This window comes from Camelus dromedarius, chromosome 1 (assembly GCF_036321535.1).
Source record: "Camelus dromedarius isolate mCamDro1 chromosome 1, mCamDro1.pat, whole genome shotgun sequence".
In the NCBI taxonomy this organism is placed as follows: Eukaryota; Metazoa; Chordata; class Mammalia; order Artiodactyla; family Camelidae; genus Camelus; species Camelus dromedarius.
Genome location: NC_087436.1, coordinates 6,930,516 through 6,948,953, shown reverse-complemented (window position 1 = coordinate 6,948,953; position 18,438 = coordinate 6,930,516). Strand labels below are relative to the sequence as shown.

The 18,438-nt window shown below is 43.0% G+C and overlaps 1 protein-coding gene across 7 annotated transcripts in view; it reads right to left on the bottom strand.

Moving 5' to 3' along the window:
• The window catches only part of RAPGEF2 (Rap guanine nucleotide exchange factor 2), a 219,872-nt gene that overhangs the window by 165,401 nt on the left and 36,033 nt on the right, over positions 1 to 18,438 (bottom strand). The window contains exon 1 of one of the 7 annotated variants that reach the window (XM_064486797.1): positions 4,450 to 4,826. The exons of the other annotated variants lie outside the window; for them this stretch is intronic. The gene's annotated coding sequence lies outside the window, so the exon portion shown is untranslated. Of the gene's footprint in view, positions 1 to 4,449; positions 4,827 to 18,438 lie in introns of those variants that run through there. 7 annotated transcript variants of the gene reach the window in all.

The following is an 18,438-nucleotide window of genomic DNA, read 5'->3' as shown; positions in this document are numbered from 1 at the left end:
CTGGCCTCATGCTCCTGCAGCTGTCCTGCCTCCCCCAGCTGCACAGGACGTGGCTTAAATCTGTCGTGTGCACGTCCGATCTCAGTGACAGAATCCATCACATTCAGAAATGAGCATCCTAAACAAAGACCTTTGGCCTTCACAACAGCGATACCCTGACATCACCTCCCACCACACATACACACACACACACACACACACAACCTGGAGCCCTCAGAGCATCCTTACCAAGATTCCCCAGGCGCCAGGGACCTACCACCCCAGGAAGCCAGTTACCGCAGAGCAGCCGTCCCAGCCGGGAAGGGATGAGAAGGAAGGGAAGAGGTAACTTCCCTGTGGGATTCGCTAAGCAATTCTGACAACACCACCAAGATACAGTCTAAAAATGCTCTGAGCAGCAGCACCAGGTTATTCTAAGAACTGTGTCACTTGGAGACATGATGGAGGTTAAGGGAATTTATTTAGATATATTCATCCCTGTCTTATTTTAAATTTCACTTCATTATGGCTTGACCATCATTTTTAGCAGAAAATGTTAGTAAATAAAGTCACTCGATAATTATGGAACCAAATCTACGACATTAGACTACTTGGACCTGGCGTGTCATTTAACCTTCCTCAACCCTAACTAACACTCATGGCAGGTACATGCTGCCTCTTAAGGCACTGCATTACTCACAAAGGAAAATATTAGATGTTGCTGAACTGGTCCCCTTGGTCTTTTCAAATCTCTTACACTTCAGCACGCCAGTGGGGACTCTACCAAACATCTATCCAAGGAGGCCGGTCACCTGTGAGTAGAAGGTTCGGTGCAGAACTCTGCAACGCAGAAGGAGGTCTGGCGCACCCGCAGACCCCTCCTCACCCCACACCCCTCCCCCAAAACACTCACGATGATTCTACCTTCGGTATTGGTGCCCTGAGAGAAAATTAAACGTTTACAAATTTAAAAAGAACAGGAAAAAACAGAATGTGTACTTTTTCTTCTTTATCACCCTTTTTGTATCTTCTCTGAAATTAGTAAGCCCTTCAGAAAGCACACAGCATTACACGTGCAGTGAGAACACCCCCCAGATTTCTAGACCATTAACACTGTGCTTCCCCCATCACTTCCAATTCCCGTCTCAGAAACGCACGTTCCCGCCTGGGCTGTCTTCCCCGACCCTTCCAAGTCCTTTACAGCAACAGCACTCTCTCTGCCAAGATTCTGGAATGAGGTACACCCCTTTGGTCACTGCTCTCAACTATCCAGTTACTGTACAACCTTCTGGAATCCGATCTTTGCCCTGAAGTTCACTGAAATCTGTTTCTCAGGGATCACCCGTGATCTCTCTAAAACAAAACAGCACTGCCCATCCCCACTGTGCAGGCACTGTTGTAGGTGCCAGGGGTGCACCAGTCTACAGAACAAACAAAAACCCTGTCCTGTGGCCATCACGGTCCAGGGACAGAAGGCACTGACCAAGCAGAGTATCAGGAGTGTCAGGGAGTGACAAGCAATGAGCAGAAAAGACAGCAAAGGGAGGAGTGTGACACATCAGGAAGGGGACACAGTGCCCCACCCCACCCCCCGCATCTCCTGGGCCCCTTGAGGGCTCTGCAGGCTTCAGGGGTCTCCCCAAGGTCAGCCCCAAGGTCAGCCCCTGGGCTGGTCCATGAGCCTCACTCTTCTAAGGAGGAGGAAATCGCGTCTGCTCTCAGCCCAACTGCACAAGTAACTCCTAGACTCCGACTGTCCTCCCAGACCACCATGACCACTCCCGCCCCCGCCACCACGAGTGACCCTCTGAAGCTGCTGGTGCATTGCCTCCAACAGCAGCTGAAAGTCACACTACATTTCCCCCAAAACACCAGCTACTTCTGCCGATTCCTCCTCCTCCTCGGCCACCGGTACAAGTGAAAACCCGAAAAGTCACCTTCCCACTTGGAGTTGCTTGTGGCAGCTCTTTCTTCACACAATTAATTTTTTCAATCCTGTTAAGTTTCCTGTCATTCTTTTTTCATTCTATTTCCAGTTCAGGACTTTCTTGCCTCTCACCATGCATCACACAGACAAAATAAGGGACCCTGGACAGCTCTCCGTGCTGTCCCCTGTGCTCCTGGAACCCTTCGTGGACCACCGATTTGAACCCCATGCACAGGCACTCGGTGATTCCTGCACTCTGCACTCGGGGTCCCACCCGGGCTCCTCCGCCCCAGCCTCCACTGCAGGCTGGCCCGCCTCCCAGCCTCCTGACAGGCACCTTGACCAGGAAGCCCGCTGCCAGCCCTCCCTCCCCATGACCCCCTAGGCATTTATTAGGGCATCACTCCTGAGGTAATGCCACAGGTTCATTTGTACTGTTGGTATTTTTCTACATAAAAATGAAGCACCTGAGGGAGCCAGCCTAGACGGGCAGTACTTGGGAGGATGTGTGCTCCTAGGGAGGGAGCCTCTCTTGTACCTCCTCACTCCCCATGAACCCCAGAAAGTGTCTGGAACTGAGGGATCCCAGAGCCTGAGTGGCAAGAGGGCTCCGTGGCGAGCAGCTCACCAGCTGCTGGAGGCTGGCTAGTCCTGAGGCTCAGATCCCATAATAAAGTGATGACTGCAGTCCCAATGCAGCAGGGCTGGCCAGTATTCCCTACAGAACAAATCCATCTTTACTCTGGGGAGGGTGCCCCTCAGACCGAGCCGCCCATTCCCGTCCAACGCTGAGGACCTGCGTGGTCCAGGTTATGCCTCCACTCTTTGTGTGCTCAGAGCAATGACCCACAATTGTCCAGCTCTCACTTCCCAAGTTCTTATTTCTCTGCCTTCAAATCTTTTGTTTCTGATTTCTCTCTTATCCCCTGTGATCTTTTTGCCCAATCTTCCACAGCACCCACTGCTTGCAGTTTGATGGTTGTGTCCAACATGGGGTGGGGGCGGGGGGAGAACCCTGCTTCTATCCTTAATCTGACACATATTCTTCACTAATGAGTAACTTGAGCTTGCAAATCTCTAGGGGAAGAGAGGATGCATTTAATTCTATCCATGTACACACATAGAATACATAGAAAATCACTACCGAAACATCTGAGTTGTACGTTTTCCTCTGAGTTAAAAATGCACTGACTTTAAAAAAGTAGTTGCACCAGAAAGAATTAAAACCTTGTACCAGGTGGCCCATTTTAAGTGTTCTATTTGAAGCAACATTACTTTAAACAAGGCTCCTTTACAATAAGTCATCATTTAATTAATATCCAAATACCTTGAGAGCCAATAATAGTTCAACAAAACAGCTGGAAATCAAATAGCAGATATAATTACTCACAGCTGGCTTTATTTGACTGATGTCATATTAAATAATTTATCCCACAGACCTTTTCCCTTCCCCCCAAAGGAAACAAATTCCTTCAAGAAACACAGAAGGCTCTCTGTATTAACTTTTTTTTAAGTTTGCAAAATATATTCCAATATTAAAGATTTTCAGCAAGAGTATGTAATATTAAAGATTTTCAGTGGAGCATACTGTTTTTTGTTTTTTTTGGTACCATTCTGTGTGTTTGCAATATTTCTGAGTCTTGGAGTTTTGTTTTCCTTAAGACTAATACAAAAACACTAAACCAGACTGAGTCACAAAACACAACGGACGTCTGCAGCTTTATGATCCGGCATTCAGTTTACTGTTTTGACAGTGGGCTCAATTATTTTTGCAGAGACAGCCTGTCTCCACAGTGTAGTAATATAAAGTATCCAGAATATTGGTTTGAAACCTATTCCTTCAAGACATTATTTAAACCATGATACTCTATCATCCCACCCATATTATATGGAGGGTAACTTAATTATGATCACTAACAACTACCTATTAAACGCCAGACGTTGTACTGGACGTTCTGCATCTACCATCTCTAATTTCTCTAACAGTCCCACATGTGGATACTTCATATCTAACAGTTACTAAAGGGGAAGAAATCAGAGACAGTTTTTAAACAGCTGCCCCCACGCCACCGCCGCACACACAAAATCAGACTTCATAGTAAGACTGTCACGTATCTGCTATAGCAGACTTTTCAAATCCCAGAAAGATGCTCGTATTCATTCATCTCATTCATTCACATTCATGATCATATCCTGGGATCCATTCATATTCTCTCCTCCCTCCCTCTCCCCTTCTCTCTCCTTAAAAAAAGAAAAAGAAAGAAAAGGAGAATTACCACGAGTGACACATGTTATGGTTATCTGTGCAGCAAACTTAAAACGGAAGTAACGCGGCCTTCATGAAACCTTACAGTTAGTCCTGGTGCTGTTTCAACTATGATATAACCACTCAGCAATCACCGCTCCAAAAAGCTAAAACTAAGTGCGTGCCCGTAGCATTCTATATTTAGAAATACAAGTCCAATCATAACCTATCATTTTTTTTTAAAGTTCATCATTTATAAACTATTATCTATTTTGTCACAAACCCAAGTAATATTCACCACACTCAAAGCCACCGGCAACCTCCGGAGCCTGAGATTCAGACCGTGGTCCCCTCACATGTCCTGCTGCTGCTTCACAGGCACCTGGACACCCAACAAGGTTCCCACGTCCACTCCTTCCCGACCCCCTTGACCGTCGGGTACATCCATCGTGGCATCTTTTTAACTATAAAGCAGTTAGCACGTTAAATATGCCCTCGGTTATAATGTGCTGAGTCAATGAGTAAAACATTTCTTCCAGTGCAATGAAAAAGGTAATTCTCATTTGCATGCCCACCAAATGATTTAAATAAGTTAATTTTAACACCAAATGTTCTTGGATTCCTCTACACAGTTCCACTGGACTGATTTTACTCCTGGATTTTAAGAAGGGTGAACATCAGTTTAACAAATTATTTTCTGCTATATAGCACGTAAAAAACATGGACTCAGGCAGCATTATTCACAATAGCCAAGGCATGGAAACAAGCTAAGTGTCTGTGGATGGTTGAATGGATCAAGATATGCATATATATATATATATATATATATATATATATATATATATATATATATATATATATACACACACACACACACACATACACATAATCATAAATGTGATATTCTTTTCACATGTATGTAGTGGAATATTATTCAGCCTTTAAAAAGAAGGAAATCTTGTCATATGCAACAATGTGGGTGAACTGGAGGGCTTTATGCTAAGTGAAATGAGCCAGAGAAAGATAAAAACAGCTCGTGCTGTGTTTTACAGGTAGAAACAAAGTAGTAAAGTGGCTGCCAGGGGCTGGGGTGGGGGAGGTAGGGGGAGGTCGGTAAAAGGTACAACCTTTCAGTTAGAAGACGGACAAAGTCTGAGGATGTGCGGCACTGTACTGCCATTCTCAGTCTCCCTAGGGCAGTGGTTCTGGGACCCCATGGATGCCAAACCCAAGGATGCGCAAGTCCCTTACATAAAATGCTGCAGGACGGCTGAGCCTGCATGGGTTTCAGCTGCACGGGTCCACCCACCCCAGGATTTCTTCACTGAACACGGACTGCAGGACCACACACTCTGAGGCTGGTGGAACCGCCGATGTGGAAGGTGTGGGTTGGTTGTAAAGTCACACGGGGGTTTTCACCTTCCGGAAGAGGGGGGTGCCCCTACACCCCACGTCGTCCAGTGGTCAGACGTATTTGCATATAACCTAAGCACATCCTCCAGACTTTACATCATCTCTAGACTACTTGACTGTCTAATATAATGTTAACACTATGCGAATAGCCACCACCACTTGGCAAACTCCAGTTTTGCTTTTTAGAACTTTCTGCAATTTTTTCTCCTGAATATTTTCAAGCCTCATCTGCAAAACCTGCGGATATAGAGGGTCGACTATATTAGACAGCTGAAATTTGTTACGAGTAGAATTTAAATATTCTAAACACCACCACCAAAAACGGTAGTAAGTCTGTGAGATGATGGATGTGTTAACTTGGTTGGAAAGTCCTTTCACAGTGTGTATGTACATTAAATCACCACACCATACACCAAATAGCTTATAATTTTATACGCCAACTGTACCTCAATAATGCTGAAAAAAGTTTTGAAGATAAAAAAATGAATTCTGGAAACTGAAAATAATAAGGACTTTACATTTTGAATGCTCTCTTCATTTTTACCAAACTACCATCATTCTGTATTTGCATTGTTCTATCAACATAAACAACCATTACCCCCCCCCAAAGTAAAGTTAGCTCCCACAAGTGACCACAGCTAATTCACCATCACGATAAAGTGCTTATTCAACATCCAGTGTTTACACTTCACAATGAAATCGTGTCTCACGATTAACTCTCATTATATGGAGAATAGAGTTACTGGGGTTTTGGGGGGAAGGAAACTCCACCACAGTTTTAGAAATCTGTAAAATAGGTACAATGATCACTTAACACACAAAATTAACTGAGCAGAAAAGACCTTTTTGCCAGCACTGAAAAATAACAGACATTTGCTTCGAGCACTCCCATCTTCTAGCAGGAATAAATGTTGAGTAGTTAACTTTTCTGGAATAACATGGTACAAATTTTCTTTAATTAAAAAAAAAAAAGAATTATTTGACACAGCTCAGCAGGTGGTGCACAGACCAGGAGAAATGCCTATTTGAGGAGGTCCCTGGGAGTTAAGAGGCGGCAGGTAAGAAAAAGATGATCATAGTTAGAGTCCACTGCCTACACGCTGACATTTCACCCACTTCTTCCCTCGCTGAGGGGCCACATGAGACAGAGCACCACCAGGAGTAACAGAAGCGCCTCCTGACGTGTGCACTCTGACGCGCCACGCAGGCCAGCCCAACCCCAGCGTGGTCTCCGACCCTGTGGGGCTAAGGGAGAGGACACCCGCAAGGCGCTCAGGGGCTCCTGTGAGGGCTGGAGGCGTGATGTGCAGGGGTGAGTGGGGCTTTCGTAGGTTCTGGTCCAGGTTTGTTCATGTATGCAAACAACCTGAACTCTAAGTGCAAAGATTTAAGAATATGCTTCCCTGGAAGTTGAAAATTATTTTCTTGTAACAATTATGATAGTTATCACAAACTTTTTTCAATATATATAGAGACCTAGATTTTTAATAAACATTTAAAAATTTGTTAAGAGCATAAAAATAAGCTGGATGGAAGGTTTACAGCTGTTAACATGCTGTTCTGAGGGTTTTTCGCTCCAGGATTTTCTGATGCATGCTTTAAATGATGAAAGTTTAGAACGTATCTGCGAGATAATCTAAATTACTCTAGCTCTCAAAAAACAAGTCTTAAATGCCTCTATGAAGCAACCCTTAGATTCCTGAATGAGATCGCCATTCCTGATTTATTCAAACCTAACCACAAATTTAATATGTATCAAGATAAGATTATGTAGCGCTATGATTAACAAACTATCAGAACTGCCACCCCAATCTAAAGTATTTCTTTCAATTCAAAGAACACTTTTGCGGGAAGAGAAACTACAAGGGAGCTACAAGTTATGTCTCATACAAACTTCTGAAAATACAATTTAACTATTTTAAAAGAAAACTACTTCCAGTACAGTTAGGATCTCTTCTAACCACTTGCTTTCTGAACCCAATATCACAGAAGAAATCGACTACAAAGCTCAATTTTCCTAAAGGACTTTTCAATTCACATTAAGTAACCAATTCCTGAGAACAATTTTTTTTAATCTCAAAATGTTTAATATACTACACAACAATCCATTTTTTTAAATTATATCCAAGGTTTTTAAAAACCATATCCTTGAAAGACTGTCCTCATTCAAGTAGCTATTCTGTTTCCTTTCATTTCCTCTTTTCTCATATTATTTGTATATTACCTTTCATCAAAAGCGTCTGTGTATTCAAAACCTATAGCTTTAAAGAACTTTAACTTCTAATTAGTCCCAAATACGTGATCACAAGGAATTAGCAGAAGACTGAAAATACAGCATAGGGCAAATTAGAGCAGAAATTGTTGCAGTATTTTTACCATTTAAACTTCAATATGGATAAGTAATACCCACTCGAGTATGAACTCCTGCCTTTCACTCAAAACGTTTTATTGTGAAAGAGAAAAAGGTGACTTACAGGCTTAGACAGAGAGAGCACGCTTTCAAGCTCACTTACACCAAGTCCAGGGGGCGTGCATAGCTCAAGTGGTAGAGCACGCGCTCAGCACGTGAGAGGTCCTGGGTTTGATCCCCAGTACCTACATTTAAAAATAAATAAAAATTTTTAAAAGATCGAGTCCACTTCCTTCTGGAGTCATTGCTTTAAAGCACAAAACAGCAGATGCCCATCCATATAGCTTGTTGCACATAGAAAAGGGTAAGTTACGTGCCGTATTAAGGATATACACCTCATGCGTGTGCTACTGAGATAAATGAACACCTTCTAGCCATAGTCCCAACACTGCAGGGCACCCCTGTGTTACTGGGGGAGGGGGGTGCTTTAAAATCAGAAGAGATGGGTTTGAGGCTCAGTTTTACCATTTCCTGGCTGTGTGACCTGGGTAAACTCCTCAACTCTCCACATCTGTTAAATAAGGACAAAAAGCAGATTCTTCATTGGGTTTGAGAGAAGACTAAATCTGCCTAAATAATTAGCTATTGCTAACATTTCACGCAGATGCATGACTACCAGAAATTGACAGGAAATAACACGGGAGAATCCATCAGTAAAGGGTACGTGTCATGGAATAAACACCAGTTTAACGTGAGCACAGACAGACACATGTCATCTACAGTTTATCTGACACAAAAGACTTTTTAAAGTCTTTGCCCAACTAGAACACGAATGTAATGTCAGCCAAACGTAGTTTCTTCATGGAAAAAAAAAAAAACCCTTTTAAATGAAAAAGGAATGTAAGTGTGTAATTATTGTGAGTCCAATGCGTCCTCTCATACTTAGGTGTTAGAAGAGCTTCTCCTTCCTTGCAGATTAATAAAAGTTTGGTTAGAGGGAGATCAATAAATAATACCTGGTATAATTGTCTCACACTTTCCCACAGGAGCATTCCCTGGTGACCTGACAACAATAGAGTTCATTCCTCCTAAATTAAGAAAAAGGAAGCAGCTGCTCCCGTCCCCCCAGGACTGGGCTGCTGCCACACGAGTTGAGATCACTGTGGTGCACTCACTTCCACACTTCCAGTGAAGAGTCCAGGTTGCGAAATTCTTACATTCTGCTAATTTTTTCTCAAGGAGCAAAATTATTCAAGCCATGAGAAAGTACTAAACAAGAGAACAAAATAAACCATGGAAGGTGATGAATGGGTTGATAAATCATTAAGTTGTTCCAGCATGACCCAGCCAGGGTACACATATCCTTTTTAAATAACAGATCATTAAAAAATTCTCAGACTAGGAACTATAATGCCTCTAACTTAATTTGCCATAAGATATACATGAAGAATCGTGCAGTGGTCACGCTGGATTCTGCAATCTCCGTTTTAACAGACCTTTGGACAGTAAGAACACCAGTGAGCCTGGCTTTCTTGGAGATCTCCATCCGTTGACCCCGTTACGAGTCCTAAAGTCAAAAGGAAAGAATTCTCCCCACACAGATTCGGGCAACAAATTTTTCCTTAAGAGAATAAATAACGTCACCTGGCCACTTTTGCCATACAGTGGAATCTGAATTTATGAATTCTGGTTTGTGAAATGGAAGGAGGGTGGTGCAAACAGCTGCAATGATCCCAAAAGAGAAAGGCTGAAGGAGATACTGCAAACAGGCACTGCAAACGACAGGGGTGGCCGAGGGCAACAATCCAGAGGAAAGGTTCCAGCATCGGGACCTAGCTTCGGTCCTGACTTCGCTAGTCACTGCTGTGAGATGCCGGGCGAGTTACATAACAACTCAAGCTATTACCATGCTTCAGCTCCACCATACGTAAACGGAAGCCGATACCTACTTTCCAGGGCTGCTGTGAAGACCAAGGAAGTTACAAAAAGCACTTACACATTGGCTAGTGTACAGCCATTGCCACTATTTCAAATTTAAGGGGGAAAAAAAAAGATTAGCCAGGCTCCACCATGCCAAGTAAGACTGAAACCTTCCAGCCAGGTAGCCAATGACAATTCTGGTTCCTTCAAGATCCCAAGTCCAATTTAGCAAATACTGCTGGTAAAATTTCATCGTTCTCAGTAAGATTAAAATTATACAAAATGAGCACACTGAAAAGACTTAGTCTTGTGTGCGTCTCAAGACACTTTGGATGTTCATCTGAATGACTGCATGTTTTTTTTTGGCCACCACCAAGGATTGCCATTGGTACTTAACTTTTTCCTCTCCACAAGGACAAGGACATTGGCACAAAATGCCTAATAAGGAACTCTGTGAATGACAAGTGTCCTCTACTTAAAAGAAGAGAAATTTAAGTAGGAAACTGTTGGATACGTCTGATGACCTTTGGAGGGCTTCCCATAAAGGTGGTTTAGGTGCCGCCCTCCCGGAAGACTGAAGATTAACTAGACAGTCTCCCAGGCTCAGGGCACAAGACAGAAAACCAAAGGACAGTTACACGCTTTCCTTTGCTTCTTGTCCAAGTATAGCCTGTATCTGTGTCTATATTTGCACCTAGGTAATAATGTTTTGCCAGATGAGGAGAACAATGAAGGCTAAAACAGCCCGGAACTGCAGCCCCTAGAATGTGCTGGTAGGTGGGGAGCCAAGGAAGCTGGGAGTAAACAGGAACCTTCTCTCTGCCCACTTCTGGCAAAAATGCAACACTCTCTTAAGAATAAAAACCATTAAGACTTTTTAGCTTATATCTATCTCCCTTAAGAAAAAAAATATTATCAACTTTCAGTATAACTCCGAAATGCTACAGGTAAACAAAGAAGGGGAACAAGCGTCTGGGAGAATCAACTTTTCAAACAGAACGACCTCAGGCACCACTGCTGCTTCCACCACAGAATTTCATGACACCTCGCTGTTGCTGCCTCTGCCTTGTGCCATGCCCTGACTCCCCCAGACCCCCGGCTCCCTGCCCCACCTGCTCACCACTGCCACTGCCATCAGAGGGAAGGAAAGAGGGGACGGCACGGCTTCAACTGCTCAAGGGACTGTGACCAGAAAGGCGACTCGTTTCTTACAGAATGAAACTCCAGCAGCAGATCTATGTGGGGCTCTTTTTAAAATTCCAAGTGGAAAAGCTGACACGGTAATGGACCAGGAAGGCCACTGCAATACAAAACTTCAGGTCCTCTCTTAAGTTTCCCCTCCATCCTAAAAAAAATGGGCTTAGTGAAGAATTCCTTTTCACCAATAGATTACAGATAACAAGTGAAACAAAACTGGTAACCTGGTTAAACCTGTTCTTCTAAGAAGCCATTCACTCATCCTGGCAAACAGGTAAAGTCAAGTTGAGTCCAAGGCATAACTCTGAAACCCTAGAAACCACTTGAAAGGGGCACACACAGGCTTACGATTCGCAAACCGGAAAGCGGAGACTGCGATAAGCTCACCATTTAGCAGTAAAAGGAGCCCCCGCAAGCGCAGGTGCAGACATCAGTGCCCCCTCCCTCCCGCCGCGGTGCTGGTGCGCCCCCCGGGCCAGCACTGGTCCTGCTGTCACATCGTGCTTTCACTCAGGCTCGCTCAACTACAACCATCAGAGGTCCGTCCAGCCGAGGGCGAAGCTGCTCCTGGGATACAGAGCCTGCCCCTGCTTACTGACGTCTGCATTCCAGGAAGCTCCGTAAGGAGATTTCTTTTCCTCACCTCCAACCTTGACCAGCCCAGGAGAGTGAACAGCCAAGGAACCAAGCTCCACGCCGAGTGGGGAAACGGGTCCTAATTAACTGACCGTCGGAGCCCCAGGGAGCTTCTCAAACACAGGTGCTGGGCCCCTCTCCAGCTGTGCTAACCACAAACTCTGGGGACCCAGGCATCTGCATTTCTCAAAAGCAGAACCTGCCCTCCCCTCCATCAAGCAATCCTTGTCATTAGATGAGTTTGGGGACAACAGAAATAAGGGAACACCGGAAGGACTCACTGGCTTCCTACTGTGTGCACTTGTGTTCCTTGTCAAAAGCACCTAATGCCCACTGTCCCTGCCCATCAGACAGTGTCAGGTGGCACTATGATGGCGGAGCTGCAGTTTTCCAGGCAGGATATAAAAATCTCAGTTTGTGTTTACAGTAAGTCAGTGTTACTGCTATAGTATACCGTGCCAGAAATAACCGAAGGTGCCAGAAACCAGCGAAACAGAAAACGTCGGCAGAAGATGTCTTCATGGTCACAGTGAGCTCCCACCTAAACGTCTGGAATAAACGTAGGTAAGTACCTGTTGGTCCTTTAGGAAGACAGACATGTAGCGCACTGGAGCGCGGTAACCTGCCTGGCTTGGGAATTTGAGGACCTGGATTTCAATCTCCGCTTTCCCACAAAGAAGCAAATCAACAAACTTCTCTGAGTCTCTGAGTCTCATTTATAAAAGGGGGTAATAATGAATTCAGTCTCACCATTATAACTAAGCAAGAAACAGGTCTACCATTAATAAAATAACTAACACATCTGAGCACTTACCTTGTACCTGACACGATTCTAACTATTCTTTTTAATCAATCAAAAATGCGTACCTTGAATTATTCGTTTATAATTTCTCCTCAGCTCCACCCAGCTCTTCCCAAGATAAAATGAGGCATCATTCAAACTCAAATATTAGATTCGACAGCGTGAAAATCATAAAAGCCACCTGCTTGAAAAGGGTCATCTTCAATCCTCAAAGGAGCCAACGAGTAGGTCCTCTCACCAGCTCCTGTTTCACAAGTAGGTAAGTTCAGAAAGGGGAAGTGACTTGCTCAAGGCCACACAACTCATAAATGGAGATAATCGAGCACCCTTAACCATCATGATAAATCAGATGTCTTCAACATAACACACGCAGAATAAATTTTGGTCCTTTCTCCCAACCTCTGCTAATTCAGGGTCCTGGGGGTAAAATCAGGTCTCACGTTTCCAAGTTAGGTTTACGCGCACCCCTTCCCCGGGACGTGAGATGGAGCGGTTTCCTTAAAGCACCTACCCCCTGCCCCAAGCTGGTTGTCAAGGACATTCCGGTTCTCTTTTAAGTCTAGGTTAGCCTAAATTTCAAGCTTAGAATGCTTTCTGCTTGTGCTTACCTACCTTTATTATGAATAACTCTCATTTATATTCATAATGAACACAATCACCATTTCAACTGGACTGCACTTCACCAACGTCACACAGACAGAGCGGTGCTAAGCCAAGAGCAAGCACAGCCATCCTGCCTACCTCTTCACATCTGCACAGCTCGAGAAGACAGCAGTTCTCAACAGGTGAGAATGACGCTACTGACTCCAACAACTGAACTTGGACGATGGCTTCATTTCAGGCTTGCATCTTGGGAAGAAGTGAGTAGAACCACGAAGGGGAAATTATCAACAAAAAATAATTTGACTTGATATTATAAATTTTTGACTGAAACATGTGCCTCTCTATTTTAAGTAAGGAGACCTTTCTCAAAGGTTTCAGAGCAAGGAGGTTACAGAGTGACGGTCTTCAAAGTAACTATTTAGCTCACCTACACTTTGTAACAATCACACGACAAGCAAAATAGTCGCTGTTTTTCAAGACCAATCACCCTGCTCTCACTTCCCAAGATGAACCAACTTTGAAGCATGAGGATGCATTTACTAATTAAACGACACAGGTCTGTGAGAGACAGGAGAGTCCCACTCCTCTCTTCCTTGAGAAGGAATCGAGACACACTTGAGAACTGCTACGTCTTCTGCAGTATTGCTCAAACTGATACCAGGAGTTTCCCCTCTTCTGAACAGTCAATTCAGTTGGAGAACAACTTAAATATGCTCAGGAATAGTCCTGCCAGAGGAGCAGAAAACATTGCCGTGCTCCTCCACCCAGAAACTTTCCTCACAAAGACGCCATTATCTTTTCTCCATTAAATGCATTTCTTCTCGAGAGAGAATTATATTATTAAACATTCTCACCTTTGTTCAAGGCCAAAGAGAAGAAGAAATGCTTAAACATTCAATTTTCTAATCCTCTTAGATCTTGTCAAAACAAGGAAGAGGAAATAAAGAATGTACAAGAGGCTGATTGTCAATCAAAATGGAAAATTAAAACTGCTCAGCTGGAACTCCACATTGGCTTTAAGTGCCAAGCTTCTCAACTCCACCCCCCACCCCGCCACCCTGCACTTTTGGAAAAGTTAAAAATCTCATTGTCTCCCCCACTGGTTTAAGGCTGTCCCCTATTTCCAATTTGAGAATCACTGTAGCCACATCAGCTAAATGTTTTCCCATGTTAATTTCTGTGGTTTATGTTATGGAAGTTATAGGATATCTAAATTTCAAATACCCGTTTTTCTTAATAATACTGAGTGTTTCAACCCTAAAAATTATTGCTTTAAATAAATATGTAAGTGACTAAGCAGCAGTGTGTGCTATATGTTTATAACGGGTTATACTGGTGACTGTAACCATGGCACGTGGGCACCCTCACATAGTACTATCAGAACAAAGCATCTGTCTCCACCTCCTTGGTCTAACGTAAAATTCTTCTGAAGTGACGGGAAAGGAATCTGAGACTGGAAGCAAACCTATCTGAGATCCTGTGAGAATCGCTGATTCCCTGTGGGTCTTTGATTCCAGATGTGTTTTTTAAGAATGGTTAAATTGAGGCTCTCTGAATCCTAAAATCTCCCTAGTCAATCACTAACTCAGCTATCTCTGGAGAATCTGCTGTACAAATCACCCGGTACATTAACGTGGCCACACATTAATCGCTGATCACTTGATCTTTCTCAGATGCTACACGCTGTCACCACTTTCCGAGGCAATCTGAATTAGAAACACAGGAAATAATGGAAGCAAATGAGTGGAATGAGAGCTGACATAAGAACGTGACTGTAATGTGATTTCCACACACCAGGAGAATGCAGTCCCTACAGCACAAGGATATCGCTATGAGTGAAAGGACTTGAAAAGATGGAAACAGACACGTAAGACAGTTCCAGTCAGGCAATAATAAAAGAGGGTCCTTTCCATCTGAGGATGCTCAGGAGTCGTGCAGGGAGGGACACGTCCCACCTGCCCGGGAAGTGCTCCTGCCACTGCTCCGGGAACTGAGTCCCACTGGCTCTGAAGGACCACCCGCATCACCCGGCTAAGACAAGCTCTCCACGGCACTTCCGGGAGACAGGCCAGACCACCGTGCACTTACAGTTAGGCTGCCCTGTGTTTATGGTCACAGAACCATAAAATGCCAGGATCTAACCAACCCCTCACTTTAGAAGGAAAATGAAGCCTAAAGAACTTAATCAACTTACTGAACATCAGATTCCTTATCTAGTCGGTCAGTCACGCAAAGGTCCTTACAAGCTACAGCATTTATGGACTTAGAGGCAGAAACACATTTAAACATTAGACCCAGTCTTCCACCTGCTCACTCACATGCAAACTGAGCTCCCACCACGTCAAGCGCCGAGACGTGTGCTTCCCAACGTAAGGTTAGCTGATTTGCGGGTTCATGTAAAACAACACAACCACAAATTTTCCCAGTACCCTTTCTTGAACAGCCTACAAGAATTATATAAATAATTTACAAGGAATGGACATTTTCCCAAAAAAAAAAAAAAAAGTGAAGACCTGATTTCAGTAAGTTAAAAAAAAAAAAAAATGCAAGGGCAGAGAAGGAAATGCTATGCAGGCCAGAGAAAATCTAGCCACTCCTGTGCTGATATTCAAAGTCCTCACCTTAGAAAGCCATCAAGAGCTCAGCTAAAGAGGCAACGAGACTCCCGATCTTTGGTTACACTTCTGAATTATTAAAGCCACCAGTATGGACATCTCCTGTAAGAGTCGTACTAAATGCACCAACTTTATTCATGATTCTGGATCCTCAAAGTAGAAATCACTTAGTAAGTCTGGGTCTTGTATCTTGTTCAGTAAGAATGAGGAACTGTCGCAGCGCTCTCAAACTTGACTGCATCAGAATCACCTGGGAGAACTTTTCAGCAGTCAGGCGCCAAGGCCACACTCCAAATCAATTAAATCGGAATCTCTGGTGTGGGACTTCAAGTCGTTTTTAAAAGTCCCCAGATGTTTCCAATATACAAAAGAAGCAGATGATCACTAGGGTCAAGCTACTTCCCAAATTCTGTACCTAAGTCAACTCGTGTCCACTGAACCAGGTAATTTTAATGCTCATAAGGGCTAGTGATTGTAATTTACTGAAAAGCTATAGTGATTCACTCATGTAAGAGTGAGAATAAACTGGCATATAACAAGCATTCAAACACTCACTGCCAACCTGAGAGCCAACAATCCGAAATCAGACAGCGAACACAGAAGACAGGCTGAGCCGAGAACACACTTTCGACATACAACACTCCTCTAAAGATTGGCCAGAAACACATGAGTCCAGTGGTAATTTCTTAATTTCCCAAACTTTCTCTTATCAACAAATATTCTCACGAGACCTCACAATGACAAACCAAAGAAACTTCCTCTCGATAATCTCCTACCATGATTGATGGTGAAAATAAAAGTCTTAAAGATGAGATTCTGTACCTTTTTACAAATATGAAAGCACCCTAGAGTTGGATCTAACTTTTCTCTTCTTTACAAGATTTCCCTGTTAATTCATGTTACTCTGTAATTTGTCCACCATGACCCACCCCGCCAAAATAATAAAAACAGCAACAAAAAAATTGAAACCGTGATGTATTTATTCTGATTGATCTTTTCTTAGGCAAGGCCAGAAAAAAATATAAAATGTCTTCTGTCATAATGCTTACTAATCATTAGCCTTAATACCTGTCTTTGCAAAATGAGACACGTTACATTCAGTAAGCGAATTATTTTTAAATAACAGTGCACATAAACTTTCTGCCATTAGGCAACTAAAAGCCAATTTCTTCCCAACTAGTGAGTCTTAGAAAATACAAATGTATTTTTAATATTAAGCAATTCTTACAAAGTTAGTTAAGATAAACATACTGCAAAATGTATACGTATGTGTATATATGTCCATACATGGACAGTGTGTTTATGCACATTACAGCAAATACGCATTTTGCACAGCGCTTTGTAAACCCTAGATCACTTAGTAAACACAAATGAAATAGATTAACTCATTTTGAGATTATCTGGGAACATCGGTCCACCCCATTCCACAGATACCTGAAGTCTGACAGTCTGATATGAATCATATCATGTTATGAATCACAACAAAAATGAAACGCTTTCAATCGCTGCTTCCTAACCTGCCTCTGCACAACGTTCTGATGAATCTTCAGGGACAGAGTCTACGTAAGACTGCGAAGCGCAGTGCCTGGCTCGTGCCAAACAGCCCCGAAAATTCGCTCAATAAAAGGTCAAATTTTTATTCAACAATACATGAGAAGGGGGTTACAGGGTCAATGAAATGTAAAATAAATCAGACTGCACTGTAACAGTTTGGGGGAAAGGACTGGAGGAAACGCCAGGGTATCTGGACAGCCTGTTCCTGATCCTACTGTGGACTATTTGGGGGGATACAGACACCACACTTACACCGAGCGGAATCTTCTTACCTGAAAAATGGAAGGAGATGGAATCATACAACTTCTTAGCTCTTTTTAACACATAAAACTTAAGCGATGTATAAAGTATGTCAGAAAGTCTGGGCAAGTTTACTTTAATAAACGGTCACCCTGAGGAAGAGAGGGTAAAAGCGGTCAACATGAGATAAATCTGCACCTGAAATGCTGTAACCCCTCTGCTGCGTTCCGCCCATGCTGCTGCTTATCACAGCTCTGAAAATATTTGTTAAACCCACAAATACCAGAGATGATGTTTACTGCTTCGATTTATGACCAATTGGTAATTAAGATAAGAAGCAGAAAGATGGCAATAATATTGGGATTATTTCCCTGTTTTTATTATAAAAAATCATATAAATAGTGATGCTTACACTAATGGTAATTTTATTTAAAGGAAAAACACCTGCAAGGTGTTTACAGCAGTTCACACTGAGCTTGTCTGTGGCTCCCCCTCATCTGTCACAAGATGATCAAAGTCATTCTAGTAACACAGCAAATAACTTCCAAAACTAGCTTTCTGAAAGTGTTAAGTCAAATGCTATTACATTGTTGGGAAACTGCCTTCCTCCAGAAATTAAAGTTCTCTATTTTTATTTAGAAAAACATTAACAGGCTCTTACAGTTCAGAAATGATGATTAACTGCTCAGCTTAAATATCTCTTCTTCTGAAAAAATACTAATACAGTGGGTGCACAGGCCAATGTGGAAATCCATCCATGCATGTGAACTTCCTCTGCATAATAAACTGAACAGCAGAAGAAACTACCCTATAGCTTATAACTTCCTAAACCCCAGAATGAACCCCAGGTGTTCAAACATGTTTCACTTATGGGGGAAAAAAAACTATTCTTGAAGAGAGCAAAAAAGATGGGTTAGATTTTCATCCCCAAAGAGTTAACAGTAATCAATATATAAT